Here is a 16,760-nt window from a genome sequence, read left to right as displayed (position 1 = left end):
GTCATTTTGATACTTATTTATTCAGTTTTCACTTCACTTTGATAATAACTTTTGGTATATATTTTACTTTAGTGGTGGGACTCAATTGAAACAGTCTAAATACTAGATAATCCAAATGATTTTGCGCTTTGTAATAAGTATTCAATACAAGACGCAACATGTTCTAATTGAAACTCCTTTTGGTTTATGATGGACTCAATAGACATGCATATGATTAAACAAAAAAAGAAAAGGCAACATTTGATTACTTGATACTGAATACTTGAATTCGTTCAGTAATCCGCACACATCCATGTTCTTATCCGTGCTCTGGTTTGATTGGATCCGACAGTTATTAAACTTTCCTTCCGTCTCATCTGTTTCCTGTATCACAGTCATTACTATGCTGCTGTGCTGAATCGCTTGCCACATGGTGCTTTGTAATCCGATGTCATATAACAGCAACACATCTGGTGCAGTTGTATGATCAATAAACCACTAACTGAAAACTGTTTCTCAGGTCTACTGACAAAGATTTAGCACAATAAAATTGCTTTTTTGGTGTTTTTTTCCTTTGATTAATATTGACCAACATGTCCCAACCCTGCTTTAAACACTATTCCTCCTGCCACTTGTCTAATTTACTGTATATTTGTCCATATTTGTTTGTTTTATGATCACATTATTTATCATTTGGGAAGCTGTTGAAATTGACTTAAACTGCATGAACAAAATTATTTATTGGTAAATTTAAATTTTGTTTAATTATTTGTCTTATAATGTTATAGCAAATATATATTTAAATAACAATGAATATAAAGTAAAAGTATTAAAAAACAAACAAGGAAAAAGTGGTACAACTTTGTTGATTAAATTATTGGTGGTAAAAAAAACTATGGAAAGGGATCCACAGTAAAAACGTGTTGTTGAGGTCTTGAATAGAGATATTTATTTGCGACATCTGTAGAAAATGCAAGAATTCAGCCCAACTTACTTTGTTGGTGCAACAATGACTAAGCCTCAGCAGTCTCGTGTAATGAGTCACAGAGTGGTTTTGGCAGAGCTGAGAGACAACAGTGGCACGGTGCCTTCAGCCGTCGGCCCCATTTTCATTTCTGACAAGCTGCATGCGCGACTGCTGTAGCCTGTATACCAGCAAATATGTGCCGAGGCATTTTTCCATTTTTGTTTGCATGGTGTTGTGAATTGTTAAGATTGCCCTCATAGCGCAGCCTGTGCAGAAATGCTGTTTCGAGGGCCAAACCCCGGGTCGTTTCCAAAAAGATGATTACCGGGAGACGCATGCGCTCTCTCCTGCGTGAGAACGCTCGTTTCACGGCGACAGCCCAAGCTGAACTCGTCGCGCATCCATCTTAATTATGTCTGCTAGTGGTCATATTGTCCATATAAATTCTCATTTGTCCAAGTCCGGGCCAGTGCTCCGTCCTAATAGCCGCATACGCAGGAGAACCAGCAGTGGTGTCACAGTCCTTTTTAACAAGGCACACAGTACAAATCAGAGCAGGGCATGTTTTACTCCTCAGTCTGGGATGCTTTACATTTTCAGGGGAGCAAAACAAAAAAAAGAAACTGTCAAAGTGATGAGGAATACTTTTATTGCAGTGATATTGTTTCACTTTATAAGAGAAAACGAGGCTAAAGATATAGTTGTTAGATCTGAGACATGTACATTTATATTTTGTGTTTGATATTTTCTCTGTAAAATCAGCTTAATTGATGTCATAAAGAAGAACTTTTCTGTCTGCTCGATGCGTCCTGGCAAGCTTTAATCAAATGTCAATTTAAGAGAGCTTGGCCTTGTTGTTCCCTCACTTTTTGTTTCACAGCTGAGTTCTAATTTTACTCCAGTCCTGCAGGATTACCTTCATCTACTTAATGGCTTCCTGATTGCGTGTCGAGTTCTTCTGTTAGCTTTATTAAAATTTCATTTCTGTAGTAATTAAGCAAAGCGGCACTTCTTTTCTAGAGGGGTGCTTGGGCTGTTGAATTGTAGGCACATTAATTAAACGTGATGGTCTTGTAAATAAAGCAAGCTGTGGTTTAATTGCAGTGCTGGCATAGTGTCCGGAAAGAATGCTGGGAGATTGTGGCATATTAATGCAGTTCCGTGGGGACTCACAGAAGTGCTTTCTTATGTTTGTTGATAATTTGATCCATAAAAATAAGTCTGTCATAGCTTGCCTGAAGCAATATTCTGAGATGACAATGCGTGGCGAGTTCCGTTTTCTGCGTACTTGAGAAATGAAGGCGTATCTCTTCAGTAAAGGCCTTGAGCCAACAGTCAACCCGCCTCAAAAAACTTGAAATCTTTTCTTCCTCTCTAAAAACAAGCCTCCTGACAGTGAAGCAGAGTAAGTCATTGTTACGGTGTCGGCAGCTGGAGTGAGGACTGTGGTGCAGAATGCAAATGTGTAAGCTGCTCCACAACCAAAAAAGCAAAAAGGGGGGGTAAGCTTTCTCAGCTTCAGTTGTGACGACAGGTCGTCCGTCTTCCTCCTCTAGGCCAAGACGATAACATCTGTTAGCACATATGGCACATCAGAAAGGAGAAGGTTTGTAAATCTAACAGAAACAATGACAACCAGGATGCTGAATGCACGACAAAAATCATACGCTGATCTAAAGCAGGTCCGTACATCTTGTGTACCGTCACTGTGCATGGGTCTATGAATGGAGATGCATCATTGCAAATGCAGTCACATCCACCTGACTGTTGTCAAGCCTTCTGAACATGTGAAACAGGCCGCAGTGAATAAGTCATACTGAATTAATGATACTGTTTGATGAAATGGTTCCATGTGAGGATTAAAGTGAGATTAGAATCAGACACATGTACAAGAGAATGTAAACAGTAATGCCCTGTCTGATTCAAAGTTGATTCATTCAGAAACTTATTTTTAACATAAATTCTGAGGACAGGATATGTTATGAGGACCAGTTAGATAAATCGTCATGAACTTCCCCTGCCACTTTGCAATGGCATCCATGCCGCCTAATGGCCGTATGTTTTGAGACCAGCAGATGCTCACTTAACCTTCTCCAGATTCACAGTGAAGTCCATCACAGCAAAATGCCTCATGTTCAGGGACATACCCGAAATCCACCACAGTGTTTAGACATTTCACACACATAAAAAAAAGAGCAGAAATAGTTAGCAAATGTATTCTAGCTCTATTATGTCATTTCTGCCAACGCAAAAGTGTTGTCATCTGACCGACAGCCAACAAACAGCCGGACTTCAATTATGTCACCCATTTTCATTGCTTTCAGCAGACTGAGGCCATTTACATTCACTCATTTACACACCGATGGTGAAAGACCTCCCGTGCATCCAGAGCGACTTGAGGTTTGTGTTCTTGGACAAGGACGATGGAGCACATGGGCAGACAAGGATTTAATCACCAACCTTGGTAAACCCTGAGCATTAAAATAAAATCAAAATGGTACTTGAAGTTTATGAGTGGAGTGGCTATGAATGAAGTAAGGATCTATACAAGAGTGCCTGTCGCTTCTTGTTCATTCTTACCGAGGCTATTATATGCAGATATGGAAGCTTGTTCTCTTCACTGCAATACAGTTCAGTAGAATTTTTTGCTTCACTTTGTAAGAAGTATGCCAGTTTCCCTCAAAAATACCTTCTACTAATTCCTATAACCCTTCGATAAAAATGATTTTTGTTGCTTGACCTATGATTGGTAATTGAAAATATGGTACAGTGATAAGAAATCTCCTTGCATCCCCAAAATCTATATCAATTGGCATCCAACAGAACTTCGACTGTGGATCTTAAATTAAGCACCAGTTTGTCCACAATAAGACTCATAATACATTTATGCATGGATGGCATTGTGTAAAAAGAAACTGTAATCTCTGAGTTATAACTGGATACTTAATTTTCCTGTCATTTATCAAACCCACGGTCATTTCATAATTACTAGACACTATAAGTCACCATTGTATTGAGCATACGGAAAGACAAACCATGTCAAGATTCTACATTACTATACTTGAACATAACGCCAGTCGTGACGCATTCCTCAAGACTCCCGTTTCAGCTGAGAGCCTCATGCAGCTAAATTAATCACCACATCCTAGGTCATTATGTATCTTCAGATATTGTGCATTGGCATTCTCCTTTCCAACTGCAACTGTGTATTTTCTGATTCTCTATTAGCGTACAGGATATGATACATCATATATAATGATACAGTTAAAAAGAATATCTGCTACCAGCGTCCATTGCATGTGCAGATCTTCTGGACATTTAGGTTCCTATTGCTTCAACTACCAATCAACCATATAAAAACTGAGATTATGTGAAGTCTGAGCCTCTATCGCTTTATATTCGCAGGTGCTTCTGTGCATCTCCATTCCAGCACGCTTGTGGTTTTGTAATTTATGTTTGGCATAGCCGCATAATAAAGGTCAATTAAAAAGGTGATTTACAAGTCATCGCTGCCGTTAACTACATTAAGTTAGTTAATGCACTCAGTGAAATATGATAGGAGCAATGCAGCAGTTCAGACAGTGAGAGTCTAATTGTGGTAAATACCGTTTAATGATGAGTTTCATCTTCCATGAAGAGTAATGTTACCACGGGAGAGGAAAAAACAACAGCAGTAATGTCGCCCTTTGGATTACAGGAAGTTAAACTTAGTTTAACCTCAATTTGGGGCAACAACTGATGGACTAGGTAGATTTACAATGAGCAAAAAGTTACAAAAACTAAGTTGCAGCTCCAACAGGGAGAGAACCAAGAAGCACTTTTTCAGAACTTTTATCACAGTTATTGCAGATAACGTGTGATATATTTGCTCAAGCATGACGCAGGTGAGATATTGTTTAATTTCTTGTGAGACCTGATGTGAATGGAGTCTTAACCTTCTCTTGTCCCTTGGGCCTCCTTCAGGGTTGGCGTGAGAAACTCGCCTGAGTAAAGGACATCAGTCAGCACAGCACCTGAGCAATAGCAAGACTTGAAATGAACTGGCAATTGCAAATGACAAATGCTTGGTACCAACCATGGAGTTACAAGTTACCAGTTCATCTTTCTTTCAACCTTATCTTTTGTAAAATGATTAAGGTCATGTCGAGAATGACAACATAAGAATTATCAGTGAAAAACTGTTTATTCTAGCCACAAATCTAGGTTCATCCCTCTCATTGAAGAAAGATCTCAGACGTCTGCTGGGAGTTTAGAGTTGATTTTCTACTCATTTTAGGATCCCTCCAGATGCCTTTACTAAAAAAACTTTTTTTTTGTTTTTGTCTTGAGACTTCAAGGGAGTAACAAAAAATCTGGAAAGATATTTTATCTCACTAGACCTCAAATCACTTCAAATTCCTGGAAAAAGCTGGAAAAATTTCACTGAAGCAAGGGCTATTTGGTTTTCAATAATTATCCACTACTGCAGTTACTAACCTCAAACGTGACTGCTAGCTGGCCGGCCAGCTGAATATTCAAATATATCAATCCAGGAAATTATCCAGTCAGATGACCTGCTAAGTACAATTTACTTTTGGAATGCCTGTTTGTCTTCTTTAACAGAAAATACAGTTTAATTTGCTATTATACATCCATTAAGATGTCTTGTGAGGTAATGAAATAAACTCCTACATCTTCTTGAAACTGAAAAATAATGAATAATGCATTCGTATTTGACAAGCTCTTAAAGTGCACACTTCTAACCGACTCCAAAAAATCTTGCTTCCTCTAAATTGCCCTAAAGTTTTTCTAAGGTCAACAACATCATCTCATTCCACTCTGCCTGAATATGTAATGGTTCAGTTCTTCGGTGGAGCTTTACCAATATTCAGAGTGTATTTTGACATCATTCTAATAGTCTTGGAAAGCCATCCAGACCTATATAGTAGTTGTGCTTGCACATCTTCGAGAAGAGGACGATTGGGGTTGGCGGATGCCTGCACTCCCCAAATGCCCTTCTGGCTCAAGATGTCTTGTGTATCCTTCCATATATATTTCTTAAAAAAAAATAAGAGTGGCATATTCTGTATATTTAGCAATGCTGGGAACTCTGATGGAATTTAAAGTAAAATTGTGTGGAAGCAAATCATGGATTTGTATTCAAAAGAGGTTGGTTTTTCATAGTATAAATGGACTAAAAGGAGCTTTGAAAAAACAAAAGGATTGCAACCTAATGTTTCAAGGAAATAAATAAAAAGAATAAATTCTGATAGTTTCCTTGGTCCATCTACAAAATGCTGCCCACTCAAATGAAGGTCCATGATACTAAATATTCTATCCGGCTCATTTGATGAATGTGAATTAATGGGTATAATAGTACACTTTATTTCAAGAGTGCAAATATATGCAAAGTGAAAACGGTTCATCATTGCACAGTGAAATATTGCACAGTCCGCTCATTTGGACAGGATAATCTTACATTTCTCATGGTGGAGCTGCAGCTGAAGCAAGCACATTATAGAGATCAGTTTCAAGGCAAGTCTGTGAAGGTGACATGCACACTGCATTAGGCCTGGTGCAGGAAGTTAAAAATGGCTTCAATTGATGTATTGGAAATAAATAAATTTAAAATAAAATACACCTCGGAGCCCAGAAAGTCATTATTTGTATTCCATTAAAAGATCAGTTTGCCAGAAAGTGGAATTTTGTTTAGTTGCTCTCGAGTCACAGCAAGAACAACTTTGTGCAATTCCATGCGCATGTGCATGTGTTGGTGTTTCCTGGGTACTCCAGTATTCTCGGGTGTCTAAAGAGATAGTGACTCTAAGGCAGTTTAGGGAAGTTTAAACTGTCATAAACTGTGAAATTGTGTGTGATTGTCCATCTTTGTTAAGCCCCCATCTCTGTGGGCTATAACAAATTCCAAAACAGAAATTCTGAAGGAGTGAGGAAAGTGTATCAATTCAGTTCTTGTGAATTAAGAATTAAAACCACAGTGCTATTATGCACGTCAAGGCTTAAGTCCAGATCCAGCAGATCCCGCACTTCCATTGTCAGTTCAATTTACCTTGGCGTTGCTGGACCCCGTGTCCATATGGTTAAGAATTGTTTCGCATTGGCTGTTTTCTTGGCTTTTTCTAACATTTGTGTAGTCACTGCAAAATCGATGAAAGCACCAAAAAATGCATCATTTCATGAGACGATTAGTTATAATGTAAATTGGCTTATTCACATGTTTGTGTCTCTAAATAGTCGCCAGTTGTTGGAGCCCAGTAAGATTGGGGGTTAACTCTGTGATAGACTCTTTGTCAGCTGTGATGGACACTACCTATTCGATAAAACAGCCCCCCCCCCCCCCCCCCCCCAAAAAAAAAGCCCTCTTGTCTATCTGCAGAACCATACATTTTTATAGCATCACTGGGGAGATGATTAGTAATATGCCGTTCGTGGGAGAGAATAAACAACTCCCACCACTGCACATGTACAGAAGCCCTTGCCCGTTGCAAATTTCTTATCCCAAAGGGAAACATGTGCACCCCTGGTCAGTAAGAGAACGTCCAGCGAGAAGAAATCAAAAGACAAAGAAACTCAAACGAAGTGCAGACACCATGAGAGGTGGCTCACAGTAGAAATACGAATATGCCAGGGTCTGCCACAAAGCTCTGAAGTCTTCCCATGCTCTGACAGCTTGAGAAATACATCTCGCCACTGACTTTTAAAAAAAAAAAAAACCTAGTTGAGAATACGCGCAGCAAATAACTTTGCTGGCTTTTCAAGGCCTGTACAAGGCAGGTCTTTCTAGCACAGCAAGTTTGAATGTGGTTCTTCTATTGTGTATTTTTAGGACCCTGTAATTCATTTTTTTTACTGAAGGTCAGAAAATCATGTGGTTCAAAACAGTGTGTGCGATGCAATAGACCAGCTTTAGTGCCTGTGAAATGCTTCAGTCAAATGCAACATTCTAAAGTGGTAGAGTGCAGAAGCCTCCATGTGCACATTTCACCATGAGACAGCTCCTTACAGCTGTGGTTTGTGCTCCTGTGCATGGACACAGTGGTAGTAAGTAAGACACGTTTCAGCATTTGCATATGGAGAATGACTGCATCCTAGAGCTAATCCCATTAGCACAGACCAAACAAAGCCAAGCTTCATCAGCCCCATCATTTCTGGGCGCAGACTCACTGACAATTATGGCCACTTATCTAATAGATCAGTGGGCTCATCTCTGACTATGTCTGTCTTTCAGTCTCCTCCCAAAGCAAATCTTTCCTGCTCCCCCAAGTTCAGCCTTTACTTGTGCTTGCTTCTCCTTCAGTTCTCTTCTTGTCCCCTGTCTCTGCTTTCGCTTTCTCCCCGGTGCCTTTCTCCTTCCCCTCACGTCAGCTGTCTTTCACTGCCTCACAACGCTGTCTCCCGCGCCCCTCACCTGTCACCCTCGAGGGGTTTAATCATCAGCTTAATGTCACACTCTATTTAGGGGATGCCTGAAAACACACATGCAGCCGCATCCCTTTTCCTCTGGTTAGTGATCTTACATTTGCCAGTCACTTTTTTTTTTTTTTTTTTTGCAAGCAGTAAGCAACTTGAAGGACACGTTCACTGATACGGAGCTCTCCCACATGCAGACTGCCGAGTTCTGTTTGCATATGTTAGTTTGCAACAGTAATGCGCTTGATATCATGTGCAATAAATTTATCTGAATACACAGCCACTTGAGCTGCCAGGATTGCTTGTGTGCGGATGAGAGGCAGACAAGTGTGAAGCTGATGCTTAACAAATTTAAGACAGCAGAGGAAGCAGACAGCAAAGGCAGTGGTTACCAAACGGACTGGCTGACAGAGGAAGGGTGATAACACTATAGTTAAGAGGAGGATATGGATAAAAGGTGCTAGCACATAATTTCTCTCTGGCAAAGAGACTAACTAAGCCGCTAAAACTGAAACAAGGAATCCAACGAAGCGCGTACTGCAAGGATTTCACGTCATATTCAAATGGTGCACATCAAAATCCATAATATACAAACAGATGTCTGTACGCAAAACTGTTATCGCAGCAGCTTCACCGCGAGAAACATGTCATTTCTCAGTTTCAGAAAGTAAAAACATTGAGCAGCCATCTCCTTTAGCTGCTACCTTGGCAGACAACAAAACAAAGTTGTTATCTTGTGAAGTTAGATTGTGTAGCACCAAGGCGGAGCAGCTAAAGCAGTGCGATCGCTGCAGACACCGTTAGGATAAAACCCTTCAAAGACACTCAAGAATGTATACAATGTACTTTTCTGCTGTAAACTAAACACCACAACCACACATTTTTAAATGATGGGGTATTGAAGACATCCCGATCAGAGATTTCTTGTTGTCAATAATTTTGAGGGACAGAATTGTAAAAGTGTAAAACTCAAAATGATCGGTACCTGTCTGGACCACTGACAGAGCATATTGCTGCTAATGCAGCTATGAAATGCCCACAAAAGGTTTTATCACATTTGAACGTGATGGCCTATTAAAACACTCAAAACACATTATTAGAAGAAATGTTCTCATAACACGAATAGCATCTTACAGTTTGATGATATATTGTTATGCTATACCATGAAAACTTCATCCAACTCAATGCAAAATCTATATAGCATTCATGTTATGGGGGGGGGTTTCATTCATTTCAAACATGGTTTTTATGCTTTCAAGAACATTTGATGAATGTACGTTTATGAGCAACATGTTAATGGTTGCAGACAACTCAAATGAAATAAAGATTTGCAGTCTTTCCACGGTCTGGACAGAGTTCATTGAAAGGTTGTATCCATCATATAGAAACTGTTTGGCTGTAACAGACCAGATATTTAATATAGATTTTCTTTAAGCAAGGTATTTATCCAAGCAGAAACAAGTGTCCATGAGAGCAGAGAGTGTCCCTAACTTGTTAAAAGCAATGATACGGAGTTAATGTAAAAGACATTCACACCTACTGCTTTCACAATGGGACTGATAACCTCAATCATGTTTTTACAAGTGACTAGGTTTTACACTATTCTGCTGGCCAACACATCCTCCTGGCACACGCTCAGAAAGTAATCAAGGTGACCAAAACAACAAGAAAGAAGAAGAAAATAATGGCAAACGGACAGTTAAAACAAATAGTTACAAAATGCTAAATATAAAGGAAACCTTCAGATGTACATTGCCTCTGTGAGAGAAGGTTATGTTTTTCATGATGGATAAGATGAAACATCACAAATTCATTTGCACCACTGTCACCAAATTCAACGTCTTCCTCAGCTTAGTCCAAACATTTTGGATTGCATTGGTAGAGAGGAGTTCTCGTTGCAAAACTAGTCATTCAAACATTGGTGTAGTCATTTGGGGCTCATTGTCGAAATTAAGAGACTCATTTGTTAGATAAATAGTTCAATATTTAGTCCTCCTCTTCAATAAGCTCTGATTAAAACACTTGGCTTGTTTTATTTCCACCCCCACCCCCGTCATTGTCCATTTCCTTCTAAATAGACTACTTTTTACCATCTGTGATGTTTATAGGTGATAAGCTCCCCAAGGGAGTGATCCCTGACAAATTGAAAATTTATGACCATGTAAATATTTCACCAACTTAGCACAGCTGGCATGTGTACCACTTTCACAGGCACCTGACAGCCCTAATAACAGCCTCTAGCCAGTCTTGACATTGTGTTAAAAAAAAAAGCACACATCAAATTTCATATTAATCCACTTAGTTTAAACCTCCAGATGCCGTATCCATCTTTGACGCAGCCGGCCAGGTGAGTTTCTGAGATGGGTCGTTGGAAAAATAACACTGCTGGGCTCAGTAAAATGAAAAAGAAGGGGGGAAAAAAAGTTGAGCAAGAAATATGAGACAGTCTCCAACTGCACGATTCTTTTGTTTGCTACTTGCTGCAGCTTAAGTGGATAGAAACGGGCAGAAAGAGGCTTCCTGCAAAAAGTAATATGGCACTGTCTGTCTGATATCTAGTGCAGTATCAAAGTGGCAGGAAGGATGGAAGCAGAAATGGAGTCACTGCTTTGATTCTGCCTCCCTTGTATTAAGGCTGAGCCCTGCAAGAACATTTCAGAACTTTTTCCTTCTGTTGCCAACTTTTCCATCAAATTTTAGAAAGCAATGCATTTACTGTTCAACGTGAGGTGTTTAATTAGAAGAACAATTTCTTAACTGAAAGCATGATGTCACTAGAGCAATACATCTCTTACCAATATGTTTTTATGAACAACTTGTCAGGAACTTGCACATATATCACAAGTCGGCCAATCAACTGTGGACGTTCATCAGCAACAAGTTGCTAATCTAGTTATCTGGATGCGAAGGAGAGATGGCTCTTTATCGAAACATTCTTCACACGCGGCGAAGAACCTGGTAATTTATAAACGCTGAATGCATACGATAATGTCATGCCTGTCATAATCAATGTCATTTAGTTGTCAATTAGGCTGCAGTCCAATCAATTCTGGATAACAGGGATAATGCTTTGCACATCACTCTGCAGAATGAACCTTTCACAGGCAGAGACACATTGCAAAAAGAATGAGAAAATATGGAAAGATATTGATTTAAAAGTTAACATTGGCCGGAAATTGAAATAAAGAGACTCATCTCAACTAAGGTACACCCAAACATGGAATCCCATCTTTGTTTCCATAAATGAATCAAAGGTTGTCGGGGAAAGGAAAAGATGCAAATGTCTTTGAGCATTGACCTGGCTTCTATGAACTTTTTTTTTTTCCCCCACTTTGTATTTACTGTGTTTAGATCCAACCTGAGGAAGTTTGAGACCTATTTTGGGTTCTGGCTGATTGATCTTAGGCAACCATATTTCCCTGGGTTTTGACTGAGAGACTGACATAACAAGGTCAGGAAATGCCAAAGGGAGATGGAGATGTGCCAGTAGGCAGCTCCAAATATCAAACAAGTAAACTAAACATAAAAGACGAACTCTAAAATGTCAGACTTTTTGCTGAGCCTGAAATAAACTGAGCTAACTCAATTTTACATTTGACAATGTGGGAAAATGTAAGTATGTATAATGTGTTTCTCAGTGAACAGCAAACCATTACACAATGCTTTCCAAGTTAAATGTCAAATCTTTTTTAAAGAATGCCATTGTTCAAGCATGTTAAGTTCATTTTCATTGTCATGAATATTTTGTTGTTATTTTGTATGTTTGAAGTAAAGGGAAATTCTAATTTTTTTAAATAATCAACAGTGTGTAAGGCGAAAAAAAACAGTTTTTCCCAGCCCACTCAATCTCCTAATATACATTTACACTGAATTCTGTTTTCATTCCAGCAAAAGAAGAGAAGCAGCAGGTTCCCACATTGCAAGATGGAACTAACATAACAACTGCTCCAACTCTTGGCAACTGCTGATCGAGAAGGAGAAATAAAAACTGCCAAAACTGAGCCTGGCAGGTGGTCAGACTGGACCAATGAATTCATTCACAACTAGCAAATCATAGCATTGCCATCATCCTGTACCTTTAAGAAGCCTCAATAGACTGACCCATTCATTATAGAATATATTCAGGTCGAATGACAAATAATAGGTCCTTTGTGATCTACGTACGCCTGGAAACAGATCAGTGCCCTTCAAGCTGTGCAAACTTCACTGCTTTTATCGTTGCGTCCGTTCAATCCGATGGAACAAGAAACCCACCAGGGGGCACTGTTCTAAATCAACATGCTGGTCAAATATCAAGAGTAGTAGTAGATTGGAGCAAAGTGGCTCAGGAAAAGCTTCAGCTGAACTCTGACTGGACTGAACAGGTTAGTTTTATATTACCGGCCCATTCTTGATCCGCAGCAGACTGGAGCTGTGCGCTGCGGCAGGCTGCAATGCGCCGTTGCGTGTCGTATTTTTCTATCATTAATCTGTCAGGAACGTGGCGAATCGGGAGAATTTGTTATATTCAGTTGTGGATTTTGCTGTGAGAGATGTGTCCAGCCGCCAGGGCGCACCGCGTACCAGAGGAAATGAGAATCACCGTCTTCCATGGAGTTGATCAGAGAGGAGGATGCTGCAGGGAGCGAATGCTGTCACGCTGTAGAACACATCAACACACATCACAACTAATCCACACGCTCAGTTACAAACTTCACCAATTCAGGTGATTCTTGATATTCTTGGAAGATTTATTGGAGCCAAAAAGATGTTCCAAGAATATGAGGAATGTCCGGCCCATTTAAGAACTATATTCAGATGCATTCGGTCGCATAAAGAATGTCAGGAATGATGGAAAATGATATCGGTGACTGTCGGATAATACTGCGGCTAGAAGAGTGGAGGATTTAGCGGAGGAGTGTTCTTCACCTCTGATCACTGACTTAAAGAAACAGAATCCAGAAACAGACTTTCTGATGCAACATACATCAGAGGGATTTCCTCATCCCATCACTGTCACCTTTCTCACCGATTGGTGAGTGAATTCATAAATTTTAGTTTTTTTGGCAACTAACTGGTGTATTATACCAGAAATTACAACAATAGTAGTAGTAAGTTCATTTATATAGCAGTTTTTATACTTCAAATGCAACAGAGCACAATTAAAAACAAATGGATGACATGAGAACAGAAACAAATGCAGCACTGAAACAACAATTATGGAATTTAAAAAGTAACAAACTGTAAATCTCTCCCTGTATTTCTGTCTCTGTCTCTCACTGTGAAAATAATTAGATAGTTGGTTTGCAAGTCCTTTTTTGGTTTTACACTTATTTTTTTCAAGAGTGCTTTTTTATGTGACCCTCAACACAAGTTTTTAAAATCCCAGGCTTCAATTATTACTACAACCACCTTGACTACTACTACTACTATAATAACAATAATGATAAGAACAACAATAATAGTAATAATGTTAACAGTAGCTAATATTTGCAATTAAAACAACTTTTACTAACATCGTGCATGCTGGTCTGATTTTAGCCCTCTGGGAGTAAATAATTGAGGACCACTGATTTTCACCATGTTATTAGCTTCTAATTTTATTACTGCCTCCTCCTGGTTACTGGTGGTACTGCTCTGGTGGACACATCAGATGCAGCATTCAAACTCACCATCAAAGTAACATTAGCAACAAAGCCATACTGTGAGGATGAATTGGTGAAAACATGCATGCTGAAGGTTGCTAAATACCACAAATGGAGGAGGTGCTTTTAGGATATTATGTCTGTATTTTGGCAGTCGGAGGCATTGTTAAAATACTGTATAGTTGAAATTGTACTCTTGCACATGAAAATATGTCACTTTTAGGATAGTTTCCAAACAGCATTACTACAAGTAACACATTTATTCTTTAATGCACACGGGAGCTTGTTAAAGGGCACAATGACATACAGTTGATTAAAAACTTAAACTGGGCCAAACTTTAAAATTTTAAGTTTTAAGGAGTATTTAACGCAAGAAGCAATGTTACATGATTCTCTTAGGTTCTCCATAACAGCAGCAAAAATTAGGCTGATATTGATACTAAGATGATACTTACGATGATTTTGTAAAAAAAAATAAAAAATAAATAATAATAATTTCATTGCTTCAAACAACAAAGCTTGGTTTGGACGAGAATTGTATTACCAAAAACACCTCAGAGGAAACCAGTGTGGCTCTGCAGAGGTCAATCAAATGTAAAACTAACCATCTCTTGAAAAAAAAAAAAAGGAAAAGCTTCCAGGAAGTCATATTGCCTTTGAACCAATGTCCTTCCAGTGCATAACATCTCTCCCCGAGGTTGAGAAACTGACAGATCGAGGCCAGTGTGTGATGACAGTAGCAAATTAAGATGTATTGCTTTTACTGGGGTGATGAAATCAGGACATCAGAGGGGGAAACCAAGAAACTGCTCTGCTGCTCTCAACACGAGAACATCTCCATGTTTCCTTTAAGCGGAAACCAATCTCAAAACCTCTCAGGAGAGCTTTTTTTTTTTTTTTTTAATCCTCCCCTTTCTAAATTCATCCATCCTTGCATTTCATATGAATACTGGATTTCTCAATCTTTCCATTTATTTGCCTTAAAATCTCAAGGAGGGCTGCATGTTCATGGGCTGCCATAAATTACAATCTAATCTTAAAACAAGGCTAAGAGATCTTTCTAGCCAGTGTCTGATTGTTTGTCCAGCTCATAACCCTCTGCCATTGGCCTCTGTGAGCCTGCATACAGATTACCGTTTCTTTCTTCCTTGCTCTCTCTTGTTCTGAAAGCCAAATGAACACATGTGGGCAGCAGTGCCATTTTTTGAAAAACTATATCAACAAGCTGCCTGGAAGCAGGGAAAAATGGCTGCAAGTTTGAGTATCTTATTCGGCTGCTGCTGTTTCTTGATTTATTTGTTTACTAACCCTTTTCCCCCAAAAAATGTAGTTTCTTAGGATTTTTTTCCTTTTTCACGAGAAGAGTCATGTTACCTCAACCTGCTCTTGTGGAGTTTTAGGTATCTCCTCCTACCAGCACACCCAATTCCAGACAATACAACATTCAGCTTTCCAGGAAATTGATAAGTTAGACTCAAGAAGAAGGGAAACATCTGAAGCATGCAGAGTCTTGAAAACACTGACATAAAATAGAAATAAACGAATATGTGCACTGCCAGGGCTGGTTTTCAAACATGAAATCTTGGAAAACATTGAATGAAAAACATGTCCCTCGAAGACTGAAGGTCCCGGGTTCAAATCGAGCTAGGGTATTTTCTGTGTGGAGTTTGCATGTGCTCCCTGAGCAATTCCTCCAGCAGTCCACATGAATTGTAGCGTCTCCACATTACCCAAACCTGTTGAGAGTGGGCCTCTTTCCCCGTGTTTCCCTGTGTTAGTGCAAAATATGCAAATGTTTTTTTTAATTTATTTGAAGAACAAGTGAAAAGGCAGATTTCAGTGTCGCTCCAGGAAATCTATCACCTTCTAGCATTGCAATGTTCATTCAGCCTTATTGACAAATTTCTCATATTAACGTGATCGTAAGAAACAAAAGTTGTTGATATACAACAGTTAAAAACACAGCTCATAACAAAATACAAAATACCCACAAAAAAATCTATGTACCAGTATTAATTCCGATCAGAAAACAAGTAGCGACTGTATTACAAGATAGTAAATCATATTATCCTTTAGTATTCTGTTGATAGTCCACATTATAGAAAATTATCTTCTAACTAACAGCAATGTTTTTCCATTATTTTCTTATCTTGTCATCAGCTGCTGCATTGCATAATTCAGTAATTTTTCAGATTATGGTTACAAATAAAATCACATAGTGTTGCTGAAAATGTTTCACTAATCAATTTCAATATAGAACATACTATTTTGATTTAACCATTTCCTTTTTATTGGGTAGAGTTTTGAAGGGATCAGATATTTTTAAGACTGCTGTTGATGCACTACCTGGGTTTTAGTTAATTTAGGAGCTGGGTGTTGATTGCCGGTTCTATTTGGAGCAGGCAAACAGATTCATTAAGCCTGACTGTTAACAAGAGTCCCATCAACACTTTCACCACCTTTTGCTCTTTTATTAATAGAAAACAGGGCTGGAAAAGTTTATGCGTCTTATTTGTATCGTTCTGATTAATACTGATTATGTCTGCTGGTTGTATAATGACAGCTCTTTCTGGGTTCAAATTCATAGTATCCAAAGCTATCTTTACAGTGTATTCTGATTAGCCTGTTATTTTTATAAGATATGCAGTATAGAAAATGTAACAGAGAGGTGGTTTTATTTTAACCAAGTGTGCCTATCACAACTTTTTTTTAAATTGTCCATTGTCCTTGAACGATCAAGTAGATACATTTGATGCAGCTACACACAGACATTTGTATTATTT

The 16,760-nt window shown here is 38.8% G+C and overlaps 1 protein-coding gene across 3 annotated transcripts in view; it reads right to left on the bottom strand.

Annotated features, from left to right (window-relative positions):
* astn1 (astrotactin 1) overlaps positions 1-16,760 on the bottom strand; it is a gene marked incomplete at its 3' end in the record, with an annotated part of 367,742 nt that overhangs the window by 335,624 nt on the left and 15,358 nt on the right. The gene's annotated exons all lie outside the window — the stretch shown is intronic.

This window comes from Lipophrys pholis (assembly GCF_963383615.2).
Source record: "Lipophrys pholis genome assembly, chromosome: 1".
Taxonomy (NCBI): domain Eukaryota; kingdom Metazoa; phylum Chordata; class Actinopteri; order Blenniiformes; family Blenniidae; genus Lipophrys; species Lipophrys pholis.
Note: the sequence above shows the minus strand (reverse complement) of the source record. Positions and strands in the feature narration are given on the sequence as shown.